This window comes from Halichoerus grypus, chromosome X (assembly GCF_964656455.1).
Source record: "Halichoerus grypus chromosome X, mHalGry1.hap1.1, whole genome shotgun sequence".
Classification (NCBI taxonomy): domain Eukaryota; kingdom Metazoa; phylum Chordata; class Mammalia; order Carnivora; family Phocidae; genus Halichoerus; species Halichoerus grypus.
In genome coordinates this window covers 112,129,656-112,145,976 of record NC_135727.1, presented here as the reverse complement: position 1 = coordinate 112,145,976, position 16,321 = coordinate 112,129,656, and the positions used below count along the sequence as shown (strand labels likewise).

General features: G+C 40.5%; 1 protein-coding gene across 3 annotated transcripts in view; it reads left to right on the top strand.

Moving 5' to 3' along the window:
* PDK3 (pyruvate dehydrogenase kinase 3) overlaps positions 1-16,321 on the top strand; it is a 78,487-nt gene that overhangs the window by 16,292 nt on the left and 45,874 nt on the right. The window lies entirely within an intron of this gene.

The following is a 16,321-nucleotide window of genomic DNA, read 5'->3' as shown; positions in this document are numbered from 1 at the left end:
CAAGCTAGTATCTACCCATGTTAATAGGTGTCTTGGCAAGAATGTTACTTGAGTAGGAAAGCCACAGTGGGGGATAGTGTTATCGTGGAAAACCCGTGGGACCAGTATCTGGAAATAAGTGTTCTAATTTTTGCTCTGCCACTAACTCAAGAGTGTGGCCTTGGCTGAGTGAACCTCACTGGGGTTCATTTTCCTCATTAATAAAACGTGTGGATTGTATCAGGCAATCTCTCAAACACGACTCCTGAACTGTGTGATTGTAGTTTCAAAGGAAAAGGGATGAGCTTCTGAAAAGAAAATTACCAAATCTCCTGATAGGTATTTCCCATAAAAGGCTTCTGACCTATTTTGGGAGAGGTAGAGGGATACACTAATCTAGGATAATGGAAGAAGCCTAATAATTGAAGTCTTTTCCTTATAAGGACGCTCGCAGAAGAGCTATATATAATTGTAGTGGAATTTGCTAGAAACTACAAGCCTAGTTTGTAATATCCAGAGACAGGTGGCGGGCAGCCTATGTTTAATGACAACAACTAGAAGAAGAGTGTTGTCACACAAAGGCCATCTCGACTTCTACCTTTCTTTTAGTTCTTCTAGCTCTTGATAGTTCTTTTGTGGCAAGTAATGTAGGAGTTTGAGAATTTAGAATGGATGTGGGGATATTTTTAAGGTAAGGAGGAAGAAGAAGAGTAAAGAGGCTTTATGCCCCTTCATGATTGTTGAAAACTGCAGATGAAGGCCACCTCATATGCTTAAAGGACCTGCTGGGGAGCAGCAGATGACTGCATGAAGCCAGCCAGGTGTGGGCCGTGGCAGGCTCCAGAAGGTATGTGCTGGCTCCAGAAGGGGCAGGTGATTGGCTCCAATTCAGTATATTTTAAAAGACCTGAGGCTCAAACAAAGTAGATATGTGGACTGTATTGACCTCCAGGCTGCCACTTTGTGACCTTTAGGATTTTCTCCCTCACTGTTTTACAAACAGGACATAAATTTTTGACAGAGTAACCGGACAGGGACCAAAGAAAGGATGTACATGGAATTCAGTGTTTCAGTATTCATTATAAGCACATCAACAAATAAATTGTAGTTTCTTTGGCCACTGAAATAGCTTTATTATACTAATCTATCCACACTAGTAAAATGAGATTATCTTCCTTGTTTAAGAACAAAGATGAAAACTGGTTGTTACTTCAGAAGCAGTGATTTGAAAGTTTTCTCATTCTCAACACTCTTGACATTTTGGGACAGGTCATGGTTGGGAGTGTGCCCTGGACGTTGTTGGAGGTTTACTAAATAAAGCAGCTTCTCTGGCCCCTACCCACTAGATGCCTGCACGTACTAGACGGCACCAGTTGTGACAACCCAATGTCTCCAGACAGCCCCATGTCCTCTGGCGGAGCAAAATCACCCTTTGTGGAGGACGACTGCTGTAAAGCATTTAGATCCGTGCTTTTCATGCCTGGGTCCCATCCCCCAAACTTATGTAAATAGTCTGGGGGTGGGGTGCAGGGCACTGGTATTTTTGGAAGATTCCCAGGTTGTTCTTAAGCATAACCAGCATTGAAAACCACTAATGAGATGATCTTCTGATCTAGAGTACTGTTGCCCTTTCCTATGTGTACCATATTTTTCTATGCCCTTTAAAATAGTAAGAGTTTCTTGAACTCCATCTTTACTTAATATGGCCTTCCACCCAGTTAGCAAGTGTAGCAGGAATAGCAAGTGTTCTAAATGGATTATGAGTTCATAATGGCAATAGTGCATTCTAAAGGGTGGGTTTTTTTTTTTTTTTAAATGAGCTTTTCTTTTTGGTCTGAGATGGGAGTTACATGGTTTCAAATTCAAAAAGTGCCAAAGGACATAGAAATGTCATCTTCCTACTTTTGTCCACTAGCCTCCCCATTTTTTGTATAAATGGCAGCTTCTTATAGTTCTGTCTGTACCTTGCTTTTTAAAATTTATACCTTAGGGAGATTTCTGTATCTCTATCTACAGTACTTCCTTTTCCTTTTTTAGGGCTTCTGAGAGTTTGTTTGTATGAGTGTTCTATAATTCATTAGCCAGCTCCCTCTTTATGGCTGGTGGGTTGTTTCTAGTCTTTGCTATGGCAACCAGTGCTAGCATGAATTGTCCTCTACATGCCTCATCCCATGCGTGTATGAGTGTATATATAGGGCGTACTCCTGAACATGGCATAACTGCCTCAGAGGGTGTGTGCATTTGAACCTTTCATAAACATTGTCACATTGCTTTCCCTAGAGGCTGTCTGTTTATCCTCTCACTAGAAGTTTCTGAGAGCGCGTGTTTTCCTATGCTTTTACCAAACTGTCATCCAACTTTTGATAAGTAAAAAGTGTTATCTAGTTAGAATTTTTTCTCCTTGAGTAAATGATTTTTTATTTTGGTTTTTTATTATGGAAACTTTTGACCTTTACAGAACTAGCAAGAATCCTGTTTTGAATTCCTGGGTTCATTATATTGATATCCGTGTACTGTTTGTAGATCTTGTGTGTATGTGCAGTCTGTCAGATTTTCTTATCAATGCCATGCTTGTTTCAGAAAACTTTTTTTTCTGTATTAAGACCAATTTATCTTTCAAATAATCTGTTCTTTAAAGATTTGGTAGTGGGGTGCCTGGGTGGCTCAGTTGGTTGAGGGTCGGATTCTTGATTTTGGCTCAGGTCATGGTCTCAGGGTCGTGAGATCGAGCCCATGTCAGGCTCTGTGCTGGGCATGGAACTGCTTAAGATTCTCTCTCTCCCTCTTCCTCTGCCCTTCCCTCCTAAAAATTTTAAATAAATAAATAATAAAAATCTTTACAAAAATGAAGATTTGGTAGACTCCCCCTGTGAAACCTTTTAAACCTAGTGTGTTTGGGGACTATTACTCTTTGACAACTTTCTGTATTCTGTGGTATTGATCTGTATAGATTTTCTTCTAGAGCACATTTTGTCATATTTCTTTAGAAAATTGTCCTAGTCATTGAGGCTTTAAGTCAACTTGCATAGCTGAGGTCTCTTATCAGTCTTAATTTTCTCTGTGGCTATTCCTCTATTTTATATTTGTTCTCCCCTCCCCTTTCTTGATTAGATTATATGGTAGTTTATGATTGGATTCCTTTGTTAGTTTTATGACTTTTGTTTTCTAGTTCATTAATGTCCACTTTGACTTTGTTAATTCCCTCTGATCGCCTCAATCGCGTGTTTCTTATTTTTCTTCTGAGTTGGACACTTGGTTTCTTTTCTGTTTTGCTCTTTGAGTACTTAAAGGCTACAGTTACTCCTCTGTTACTGCTTTAGCAGCTAAGGTGTAAGTATTTGACTGATCCCTCTCCTCCCAGCTCTTCTGTATCTTCAGATTCTTGTTCTGTGAATAGGAGTTGTTTGAGTTTTTAAATTTTCAGGGCAGGTACATCCTGCATTTTAATTTTCTTTATGTTTAGTTTTGTGGCATTGTGATCACAGAATGTTATCTGGATTATTATTTCTTTAATTTGTGGATGTTCACTTTGTAGCCCAATGTATGGTCATTTCCTGTGACTGTTCCTTCGGCAGCAAAAAGAAGATGATGTTCTCTTCTCGGGTTACAGAGTTTGATATACCATATTAATTATGTTATTTACTTTTCCTATACCTTTACTTTTTTTATCTACTTGATCCATCATGACCTGAGAGAAGTTCAAGTCTCCTAATATAATTCTCTTTCTCCGTATCTCTCTGACAGTATTTCCTTCATACCTGTTTGCTGCTGAGACATTCTTAACTGTCATGTCCTCAGTGCGAGATGTACCCTTTAGCGATATAGAGTGCTGCCCTCTTGCCCTCTAATATTGCTTTTTAGCTGGATTCAAGGTTATTTGACATTGAGATCCAGATCCTTATTTTCCTCTTGTTTACATTTTTCTGGTGGAGCATTGTTGTTTTATTTTGTGTTTTTTTTCCTTTTTTTAAAAATTAACACAATGTATTATTTGTTTCAGGGGTACAGGTCTGTGATTCATCAGACTTACACAATTCACAGCGCTCACCATAGCATGTGCCCTCCCCAATGTCCATCACCCAGCCTCCCCATGCCCCAAGCCCCTCCACTCCTATATTGTGTGTGTTTTTTTTTTTAATTTTCAGTCATTCTGAATTACTTTGCCTTAATTGTTGTCTTTAAATGTAGTATAGGGGCGCCCGGGTGGTTTAGTCATTAAGCGTCTGCCTTCGGCTCAGGTCATGGTCCCAGGGTCCTGGGATCGAGCCCCGCATCAGGCTCCCTGCTCCGCGAAAAGCCTGCTTCTCCCTCTCCCACTCCCCCTGCTTGTGTTCCCTCTCTCGCTGTGTCTCTGTCTGTCAAATAAATAAATAAAATCTTAAAAAAAAAAGAAATGTAGTATAAAGTTGGGTTTTGCTTTGTGAATCAAACTTTCTCTTTTATGTGGTTAAGTTTAACCAATACATATATTTGTTGATAGGAAAGATCTGTCATCTATAGTGATAAATCTGTAATTTTCTCTTGCTTTCTATTTTTAATACCTTAATTTTTCTACTGTATTATATACCTCATTTGTTTTGTTTTATTATAGTTCTTTTAACAATTAGGTTTGAATTTTTGGTTCCTGTGCTTATCTTAGGCCTTCTTTGTCCAGTAAGGTCACCACCAGCCACTTGAGCTTATTTAGCATTTGAAATGTGGCTAGTGTGACTGAGAAACTGATTTGATTTTAAAGCTGATACTTGATTCAGTTAACTGGAAAACTTCTGTTTAGAGCAGTTTGGATATGTGACTCTCCCTTAACTGTAAATTTGATGAAATCTAATTATAGGTCAGTTACTTTTGATAGAAATTTAGGTTTTGAATTGAGTTGTACTATAAGATGCACAGTGGATTTCAAAGACAATATAAGAAATGGTAAAATATCTCAATCTATTTTTATATTGATTGCTTGTAGACATAATATTTTTGGATATGTTAGATTAAATGAAATGTCAAAACTTTCACCTGTTTCTTTTTGAGTTAATGTGGCTGCTAGGCAGTTTTAAATTACACATGTGTCTCATATTATTTTTCTATTGGACAGAGGCTTCAGATAGTATATATTAATTCCTCACTAGGAGTAAGAGAAGTATCACATTTTCATGTTCAGAGTAAGGATTTTATTGATTTTATTTCTCAGTATAACTTATGGTTTTTTTCCCTATGAACCTGTTACTCTCAGGATTTTGGGACTAATTTATTGTCGTTGAAGGGCAGTTCATGCTAATGGTGGCTCTTTGTTATATTTGCAAAAGTTTGAGTTCTGTCTTTCCATTAAGTAATTGTTATGAATGAAAACTTCTCTTGGTGGTATAAGGAAAGGAGAACTTGGACTGTTAAGACGTAAATTAAAGACAGAACCTTCTGAATCTTGAATGAGTTCATAGGAAATGATTCACATTTTCATTTGGACCTGCTGTTCATCCTTCAGTCTCACTCTGGCCACTTCTGGTTCCTTCACTCCTCACTTTGATTCCCTCCCTGCAGACTTACTTCCCATTTGCTTTATTTCCCAGTTCCTTTGCTCTTGTCTTTTGCACAGCTGCACTGGTTTTAAAGGTGTTTGTTCCTGCCCTCCTTTTATTTTATTTTATTCAAAACCGTCTCTTCACAGAGGGCAGCGCTCGCCCCTGATTTGGAACCTCTCACAGCTTCTTCAGCTGTTTGCTGTCTGCAGAGTGGGCTCTCCGTAATGATGATTCCTGGCTCCATGTAAAGGTTATTAAACACCTTAGTGGTTATATAAGTTTAAACTTCCATAATGTCCGCACATTTAAATATAGCATCTCCCAGATAAAACCACCAGAAGGCAGTTGTCTGACAGCTCAGCTTTCTTTTCACAGAAAAGATTTCTGCCACCATCACACTGCTTCTGTGAACCTGGGAGCCTTTAGCTTTTAGAAGACAACAGCCGATTTCCTTATTTTTACTGTTCTTGAGGTTTAAGGGCCCAGCCGTCTTCTGTTTTCCTTTAGAAAGTATTTTAAGATTCTGATACCCACTCAAAAGTTGACTTTGGTTTCAAATGACTGCTCTTCGAAAAGTCTTGGTTTTTAAAGTCATTTTGCTCCTCAAAGCCTGATTACCACTGTAGAGAACAGTGATTTTGTTTCCAGGGGAGATGAAAAGATTTTTCTTTTTTTAAATTATCATGTTAGGAAAGAGGAAAAACAATTGCATTTTGTTTCCGAGTGTGTTTATTTTGTTCCTATACATATATGTACACGATACACCTTTTCTCTAAGCAGGAGGGTTTTTCTCCTGTGAAGAGTTGCCAAGAATTAGACTAACCTGTTGGGAGACAGACACCTACTATTCAGAATTAAAAGGGGAAGAGAACGATTTCATTTAGGATAAAGATGTCTAACTTGGCTTCATGCATCTTGATCAGTATTTAAAGTCCGAATTGGCCCTTTGGGGCCTTCATGATCAGATAGGGTTGGATTTCAACATAATCTGGTTTATCAGGCTCTGGGCACTTAAGTTGTGACTCTGGCTTAACTGTATGCAGTTTTGTGTGGGAGTCTGTAGTCTTGAAGGGGAGACATGGCCACACTTGCTGACCTCCCGATGGGTGGTTTCCTCCCACTGAGCTTTAGGAAATTTATTAGGCTGTTGGCAAGCTTTGAGAAACCTTGGATTTATTACTGAATGGAATCAGAAAATATCACTGCTTTTCCTTTTCCTTTATATCATACGGGCATTTAATTATTCGACTTCCGTGATAAGCTGAAGTCAAGAGTAGGGCAAATGCTTTTGTTTTAGGAGTACCATAGTGGAAGATAGGTTGTCAAACTATATAGCCCAAGAGCCAGCCCCCTTTTTTGTTTTGTTTTTTTTTAATTAGTAGACCTTGTTTTTAATAGTTTTAGGTTCACCACAAAATTGAGCAGAAAGTACAGGGAGCTCCCACATACAGCCCCTCCCCAAATACAGCCTCCTCCATGAACCAACACTGGCCCAGCATTATTATCCAAAGTCCATAGTTTATGTTAGGCATCCACTCTTTTGTGTTGTATGCCCTGTGGGTTTTGATGACACCTGTTTTTGTAAATAAAGTTTTATTGGAACATGCCCATTTATTACATACTGTCTGTGGCTTCTGTCCCTTCACAGCAGCAGAGTTCACTGTTTGGCCCACAGAGCAAACAAGTTTACCGTCTGGCCCTTTACAGAAAGTTTTCCACCTCTAGTCTAAGATAATTGTATCCTGTTAAAGTAGCTTGCAGAGATTGATCTTAATTTGCATTTAAATGATGAAGATCTGTTTCTCCCACTTGCTAGTGAAAGTAAATCTTGGCCATCTGGAGCCTAATGTGGAGTTAGCTAAGCCTTTTCCAGGTAATCCGTGGTTTACCTATAGGGGATGTGCCCCGGAGTGGGATTACCATGTGGAAGGCCAAGTTTAAGTGTACTGGTTTCTCCACAGCCCTGCCACAGTGAGGTTTTATGATTTTTTTTTGTTTTGAGGTTTTATGATTTTAATTGTATAGTAGGTAACATAAAAGCTAAACATTTTCCCTTTTTTCCTGTGTGGGTTTATTGTATGCATTTTGTGTGTAAAGTGTCCTTGACCATTTACTAACTGGAATCTGGAGTTTTAATCATTTGGATGAATTCCCTGTATCTATTTGGCATAGTAACCTGTTGTGCTGTGTAAATATTGTTTCCCACTGTGTTCCCTTTTGTGGTAATTATCAAAGTATACAATTAAAGGCATCTGGAAACAGTATCACCTCTAATTCTTCCATCCATTTTTTTTTTTTTTGTGATAGCCTTCCAGCTTTTGCCCATATATTTATGTAAGTTCATGCTGAATGTTGGTTTCCTTTTTATTTAGTGCACAGTCTGAGTTTTTTTTTTTTTTAATAAATGTTCTTTTTTTTTTTTTTAAGATTTTATTTATTTGTGAGAGAGACAATGAGAGACAGAGAGCATGAGAGGGAGGAGGGTCAGAGGGAGAAGCAGACTCCCTGCTGAGCAGGGAGCCTGATGTGGGACTCGATCCCGGGACTCCAGGATCATGACCTGAGCCGAAGGCAGTCGCTTAACCAACTGAGCCACCCAGGCGCCCAACACAGTCTGAGTTTTTATATACTCAGTCATTTACAGTGCTTTTATCATGGTCAGATTTATCACCTGTAGCATTTTGCAAATTGTTACTAAACCCCTCTGGAATTTATTGCCCTTCTGAGGGGACTTTTGTAGCTAACTCACTTTTGCTCTGTTCTGTTGTCTAGTTGCATAGCAACAATTATTAAGACCTCAAATCTTTCTTTGTTGTTTTTGTTTTGTCACATGCTGCTCAGTTCACAGAGTAGTTTATATTTGTGGATTCTATTCAGTCGGACACCTTTTCTGATTTTAACTAAATATATGTTGACTTTTGCCTTGTAATTTGTGTTGAAATTTGGTAAGGGCAGTTCTTATTTATTACCATAAATTTTTAGAAATTCTTGCTGTTCTTGCCCACCTGTTCTTGGTGAATTAGTTAACTTACAGGAAAGTGTGCTAAGGGGACTGTGGGTGGCTTGCCTGGCATTAATAGAAACTAACCTGGAAGCATTCATCTAGCCCATTTCACTTTTATGGGGGGGGGGGTCAGTCAGTTTACCTCCATACTTCCCCTGGGGGCAGAGCTGGGTTTGATTGAGACGCCTAGTGGTATCCTTCATATCCCTCAAGGAGAACCCTAGTCCTGGTCAGTGTCTCATCTTTACTGAGATGATACTTTCTGCGGTAATGAACGGCACAAAAATTACAGCAAACTATTATGTTTACAAAGGTCTATATTTATATTCCCTCTAATTGAATAGTTGGGGTTCTAACTGAATCATGGATTATTTCCTGAAGCATCACACAAGCAGTCATGATTTTATTTTCATTCTCAGGCTTGATACATGATTCCAGTCAACCATTTGAGTTGTACCAGTGTTGCTTGCTTTCTTACTAGGGCATGGAGGTCAGTATATAATAGTTTCACTGTTGGGAGTAAATTACTAAGTATCTAACATTTTCCTGGAGCAGAAAGTTAAATATTTCCCAATGTCTCCTTGGCCAGAAAACAGTAGGGTCCTTTGAGGTTTGTAACATACCTATCTTTCCCCAACAAATTGTTACGTTTTCACAGACCAGGGCATACTCCAGGTTTTATCTGAACCTTTCCTTGGCTCTGTTCTAGTAGAGTACAATGTTTCCTTAAACTTGGTAGCAGATATTCCTTGTATAAATTTGGTTAATTCCTCCCACTCCTGATGTTAAATAGAAAGCAAAATGGTAATTGGCATTTTGCTCTTCCTGTACTGGTCAGGTAATGTGCTCAAGTGAGCACTTTATTTCTAATCATCCCTTCAGCTACTTGATCACAGTGAGGTTCCCTTTCTCTAGAAACTGCCCGTTGTATAGAGGAAGACCACTTCTTTGGTTAGCCTTCTTTCCAGATTTTCTGCCATGTCCTCTCAGGCCTACATACTCATATCCTGCCTCCTTAACCTCAGCTTGGCTTCAGTAAAGCTGTTCAAGAAGGAAATGAAAATGGACTCTTTGGAAACTGAAAAAGATTGAGTAGATTCAGCTAGCATTTTCTGAATACTTAGCAACATTGGTATAAAATACAGTATCATGGACTTCTCACAACAGTCGTGTCCATGTTACAAATTGGGAAACTGAGGTTCAGGGCAGATCAGAAAAGTACCCACACATACAGTAGAGCCAGGGGATCCAGGACCTGCTCATCTCACCACCCCTCTGTAGCCGAGGAAGTAGCTAAGGATCAGGTGCAGTGTGGGAACAAAACACACTAGAGGGGAAGGAGCGACAAGTGCCCTGTCGCCGCTTGTTGAGAGTCACGGCATCCTCAAGTACAGCCATTTCCTTCGTGAATGTATTCAGCAGTTATCTTTCCCATGTAGGATCATCTAGAGAAGGAGAAAAAGGATAGTTGGTAACGCTGGAAAGTCTCTTAAGACTATGAGGACGTTCTCCGTCAGTTTCCTAAGAGGCTGAAACAAATCTCAGACATGAAAATAGAGACTAAAAATAGATGGGTAAATAGCCCGTGTCCAAACCTGAGGAGGTTTTGATTTGTTTTCCCTGGTTGGATTTTTTGTGACTCACATTAGTCAGTGGTCTTTAGTCCTGCTGCTCATGAGAATAATCTGGGGGTGGGTGGGGTGGGGTAGGGTGGGGTGGTGTGTGTGTGTGTGTGTGTGTGTGTGTGTGTGTGTGTGTGTCTAAAACTGGTGCTCCCTGCCCCTCGTTGAGGCCAGCTCTGTCAGTCTCTGGAGGTGGGGGCTCTGGTGCCAGTATGCTGGAGGTACCCAGGTGATGGTCATGGGTTAAGAACTGCGTTAGATCCAGTAGACTCTTTGGCTAAGCCTAAGGGCTGTGAACCAGGTCAGGGGATGGAGTGTGTGAGATGCTGAAGGTTGACACTTAAGTTGTTTAGGAGTCCATCAGCATTACTTGAACACCTGGATTTAGAGTGAAGTAGAAATTGAGCTTTGGGAAATTGTCAAGGCACAGTCCCTACCTTTGAGAAACTTACAGATAAATGAGAAGCAGGGGAAAATACATAAATTTATATTTGCTAGCCAAAATTTATGAACCCTGTAGCTTTGTGGCATGCTTTCCTGCTGTCCCTACCTCTCCCTCGAAGGTTTGTGTAATAGGGGTGGTTTCTGGGACTCTGTGACATGTTTACCCTCTTGTCCTTCATCCAAAGTGTCCTTGGAGGCTTTCTGGGTGGAGAACACAATTAGAAGAACACATAGAAAAGTGTGTACTATTTTTCTTGATTTCTGGCTCCTTTCCTTGACTGCCTACTTGTAGCAATACTCTCTTCAGACTTGTTCCAGAATTGAAGTTATTAGGCAAGGCTGGTGTAGGATACATAACTATATAGAGATACAAACCAAAATCTAACCCTCTCAGATTCACCCAATGGGAGCTTGAGCTTAGAGATCATCTCTCCAACCTCCCCAATTTTATATGTGGGAAAGTAGAAGTCCCAAGTAAGGAAGAGCCTGCCCGAATCATCAAGTAGTTGTTGACATGACATCTTTGCTACCTCATCCAAGGTGAACCGGAAATTATTCTCTCTAGGAGGTGAAGAGAACTTATATTTGTGTACCACTCCCTGCCAGGAATAATAGTAGGCAGATGGAGCTATATTTCTCCCAACATCCAGGTGGAGTAGATACTTCCATTTCTTGGATGGAGATGCCAAAGCTTAGATGATTTAAATATCCTGCCTAAGCAAAGTTAGGGGCAAAACCACACTTAGAATTCAGGTAGATGGAGTCTTTCTTTCTTTCTTTCTTTCTTTCTTTCTTTCTTTCTTTCTTTCTTTCTTTCTTCCTTCCTTCCTTCCTTCCTTCCTTCCTTCCTTCCTTCCTTCCTTCTTTCCTTCTTTCCTTTCCTTTCCTTTCCTTTCCTTTCCTTTCTTTCTTTTTCTTTCTTTCTTTCTTTCCTTTCTTTAGAGGGGGAGAAAGAGGGGGGTGTAGGGGCAGGGAGAGAGAGAGAGAGAATCTTAAACAGGCTCCACACCTAGCATGGGGCTGGACGTGGGGCTCGATCTCACAACCCTGAGATCAGAACCTGAACCGAAATCAAGAGTCAGATGCTTAACTGACTGAGCCACCCAGGCGCCCCTCAAGTAGATGGAGCTTTTAAACCTATGCTTTTTTCAGTTCAACATGGTATACCATTTCATTTAACATAGTATGCCACTATCCCAATGCACTTCTTTGCAACAAACATAATCTCTGTTAGTAATGCCAAGGTTTTGTCTAAATTTGTTCTGCTAGACAATCAGGAAATTGCATACTCTACTGCTCATCTAGTCTTACCATTTCCAAACTCTCAGATTGATACCTACTTCATTTACTTACACTGAAACAGTTCTTATTCTCAGGACCACCACCACTTGTTAGCCTGCTTATCATCTCTGGGAATATGAGCAGCAGTCTATGTGGACTTGTACTCAAATCTTAATTTCTGGTGCCTACCAGTAGCCTGAGTGTGGACAAATCACTTAATCCCACTACACTTCAGTGTCTTTAGCTACAAAATAGAAATGATAGCATCTAATCATAGGCTTGTCGTCCTGGTGAAATCGAGAACATGCAGCACAATGCATGGCACATGGTAGGTGCTCGGTAGATGTTAGCTGTGCTTTTATTATGGGAAGTCAGTGACACAGCATTTCCTGGATGAAATCAGCTTCCTGCTAAGAATAAAAGCTGCATAGGGAGCTCTTAACCTTGAATGTTAATTATCTTAAAGTTTGTTGGCTGAAGGTCCCAGCTCTAAAAACTGATCATTTTCCAAGAAACATAGCACTTTCAGTTCATTTGTGCTTTGAGCATTCCTGGCTTTGGATCCTCTTCATTCACTGTAACGGTTAACTTAACATTTTGCTTCAGTTCACCTCGAAGATGAGTACATGGTGACCTTTACTTAAATGTTCCTGCTTCCATGACACCAAGGCGTCCTGTAACTTTTCAACCTACCGTTAGGACTATATCCTAAAGCCCCTTCTGGAATTAGGTTGATAGGAGTCTTTGTGGTGGCTTTGGCTACAGTTGTTACTTGCATGCTCTCGCTGGTCAAAGCTCTGTTTGTGATATCAGTTCTGAACACATCCATGCCTTTTTCCTCCACTCCCTGGCCTGACACACCATACCGACAGTTACTGCCACTTTATTATCACCTTCCTTCCTACCTTTGGTTCCTCTTCCCCTAACTTGAAGGATTTGATACCTCTGACCAAATATATAGAATGGAGTGGTCTATCTATAAGAGGAATTTACCATTACCAGCAAATAATGACCTTGCATCCCTGAATTTTATTTGCTCTAGTAAGTTTATACAGAAACTTACTAGGTATTTTGATTTTCAGTTCTAATAAGGAAATATTTATTAAATACGTATGGTATGTTGCATATTGTGCTGGTAGACTCTTCAGTGTTCTGAGGATCCTGGGACCCACAGGACATAGAACTCAGTGAACAGGGGGAATGGCAGAGAGGTTGTCCAGGCAGAGGACACAGATTGTGGACTCACAGTGAAATCTATTTACACCTGGCATGCAGAAGGGCAGGTTCTTACTAATCTGTTTATGGACACATATCTACCTTCAAAGAGTAAACAGGATTCTAAAGAGAGAGGATGAGGGCACTAGTGGACGTTACTCACTTTCCCTCAGTACAGAGGTAGATGCCCCTCAGGGAAGGGTCCAGTAACCCTTGCCTGCCTTAATTAAGAACTCTGTCATGATCACCCTCTATCCCTTTTTCCTATAAGAACCAACAAAAATCGGGGTGCCTGGGTGGCTCAGTTGGTTAAGCATCTGCCTTCAGCTCAGGTCATGATCTCAGGGTTCTGGGATTGAGCCCCATGTCAGGCTCCCTGCTCAGCGGGGAGCCTGCTTCTCCCTCTCTACCCACCCCCCTGCTTGTGCTCTCTCTCTCTCTCTCTCGCTCTCTCGAATAAATAAAATTCTTAAAAAGAAAAGAACCACAAAAATTACATGAGCATGAGCTTCCCATGTCCATTACATATGGTAGCACATCCTATATGAGATTTTTGTATTCTTTTTAGAAAATAAAATGGCTCTAGTTATTGAAAGACCTTTTTTAAAGAAGAAGAAGAATGTAGCAGGAGGGGAAGAATGAAGGGGGGGAAATCGGAGGGGGAGAAGAACCATGAGAGATGATGGACTCTGAAAAACAAACTGGGGGTTCTAGAGGGGAGGGGGTTGGGAGGATGGGTTAGCCTGGTGATGGGTATTGAGGAGGGCACGTTCTGCATGGAGCACTGGGTGTTATGCACAAACAATGAATCATGGAACACTATATCTAAAACTAATGATGTAATGTATGGGGATTAACATAACAATAAAAAAATTTTAAAAAAAAGAAAGACCTTTTTTAGAAGACTACTTTTAAGGGACACCTGGGTGGCTCAGTCCGTTGAGCGTCTGACTCTTGGTTTTGGCTTAGGTCATGATCTCAGGGTCGTGTGATTTAGGTTGTTTACAGTGTCCCTCCCAAATCTTTATTTGAAAAAAATTTAGACCTTAAGAAAAGTTGTAAGAATAATACAGTTAACACCCCTGTCCAGCACCTAGGTCCACCAGTTACTTTCCCATATTTGCTTTTTATCTTTCCCCTGCCCACCATTCTTCTTCCTGTCTCCTTTCCTTCCCCTTTCTCTACACATGCTTTTTGGGCTGAACCATTTGAGAGTAAGCTGTAGATGTCATGACAACCCCTAGATACATACATATGTATATCCTAAGCATAAGAGTATTCTGCTGATAACTGTTAATCACCATGATACACTTATCACACTTGGGGAGTTTCTCATTGATATCATAATAAAACTGCATATTCAAATTTCCCCTCATGGCTGTTGCCTCCAGTATTGGACAGGTCAGGTCTAGAACATACTCAAAAGGTACCGTGGCCAAGGAGGCTGCTGAGTTAGATGCAGCAGAGCCCCTGCCTCAGTAAGATACCATAGATAGAGGGTGGGAGTGACAGGTAGGGCTGGCTGGCTGAAAACCACACAATGACCTAGAAGTCTGCAAACAGTAGGGTCACCCTGCACCCTGACCATCAGAACATTAGTAGGCAGGTAGTTATCCATAGGTAAAGTAAAGGGCAAAAGGGGGCTCTTCTCTAATGACGCTGAACTACTCAAGGAGAATTAGGGGTCCTGGTGTGGTGTTAGGACCCCACCAAAAAGCCCTATGTAACCAGATATTTGGGGTCCTCACTTAGTTGGTCTTTGAAGGCTGCTTCACTCTGAAGCATTACTGAACAAGTATAGATCACCAGACGTCTGAGGGAAGCCCACAGTGAGAAAGAGAAACAAAAATAAATGGCCCCCCAAAAATGACCCCAGAAGAAACAAGTTCAGGCAATAAAAGAGTGCTTTAAAATGTAACTTGAGAAATAAATCATCTCCACCTCCTCATGAACATCTTAGGGCAGGTCGCACTTTGTAAAGATGGCCACAAGGATGCTTTTCTACCATGTGTCCTTGCCAGCCCTCCCTCAAGAGGAGGGGGAGTCTGTCCCCTTCCCCTGGAATCTGGACAGGTTTTGTGACTAGCTATGTGACTTCCGATCCTGAGTCATAAAAGGCCATGCAGCTTTGCCTTGTTTACTGAACCCATGCAAGAATCCAGCTAACCCAAGGCCGCCATGCTGTGAGGAAGCCTATGGAGAGGCCACCAGTTAGTGCTCTGGTAGGCAATCCTAGTTGGCAAGTAATCGGCCCAAGGTTCAGACTTGTAAATGAGGAGCCTTCAGAAGCTTCCAGCTCCCCACTGTCTATTCACTGCCCCCCCCCCACCCTAGCCTTTGAGTTTTCCAGGTGAGGTCCCAGACAAGCTATCCCTCCTGCGTCCTGTCTAAATTTTTAACCCACAGCGTCGGTTATGATAATAAAATAGACATTGGACTGAAAGAAGTAGTGTGATGTTTGGATGTTGTTGGGGCATTGAATTTGATAGGGAATGAGGTGTGTGTGAAATCCGCAGTCTTTGGCTCTTTGGTTCTGAAGTTTCTGGCTCACCATTAGTAATAATAACCAAAACACAGTCTGGCCTAGAGTGGAGACAGCCTCAAGTTTGGTAGACCCAAGCTACCTCTATTGATCTCTGTTTATATTCAGGAATAAATTTTTCTAAATAAAGGAAAACTGAAACTTCTCAAACAGCGAAGTAGTATTTCTAGACATAGAGTAAACATTTTAAAAATATGCAAAGCTTTTCTTTTGAAGGACAGTTCAATTAATCATTGCTTAGCCAAAATTTAATTACTTATGATTCTAAAATTCAGTGTTTTCAAAAGATTGAAATCTTATGAAAGATGTAACTGGAGAAAAATCAGAGCTGTCCCTAAAGTATTTTCTCAGTTATATTTTACCCATTTTAGCATGGTTAATGGTAAAAATACATTGCAGACTCAAACATTTAATTGGCAGTATTTAGAAAAAAAAAACAGCATAACTAGATTGAGCTGATCGTTCTGTTGGTTTTTGATGCCTTGCTGTAATTTTTTCTTTCCTTGCTCTCCTTTTTCACTCCCTGATTCCCTTATTACCTCTTCCAAACCATCCCCAGCAAGTGTTAAAACTGAAAGATGTGGACAAGGAGAGCCCTCAAGTAATCTAGACAGGAGACTCTCCATTTTGGGGGGCATGTGCTCAACCCTCTGCTTTAATTGTAAGATACATTATCAGGTCACTTTATTAACTGGAGAAATATTCTGCTTCCTGTAAATTAATC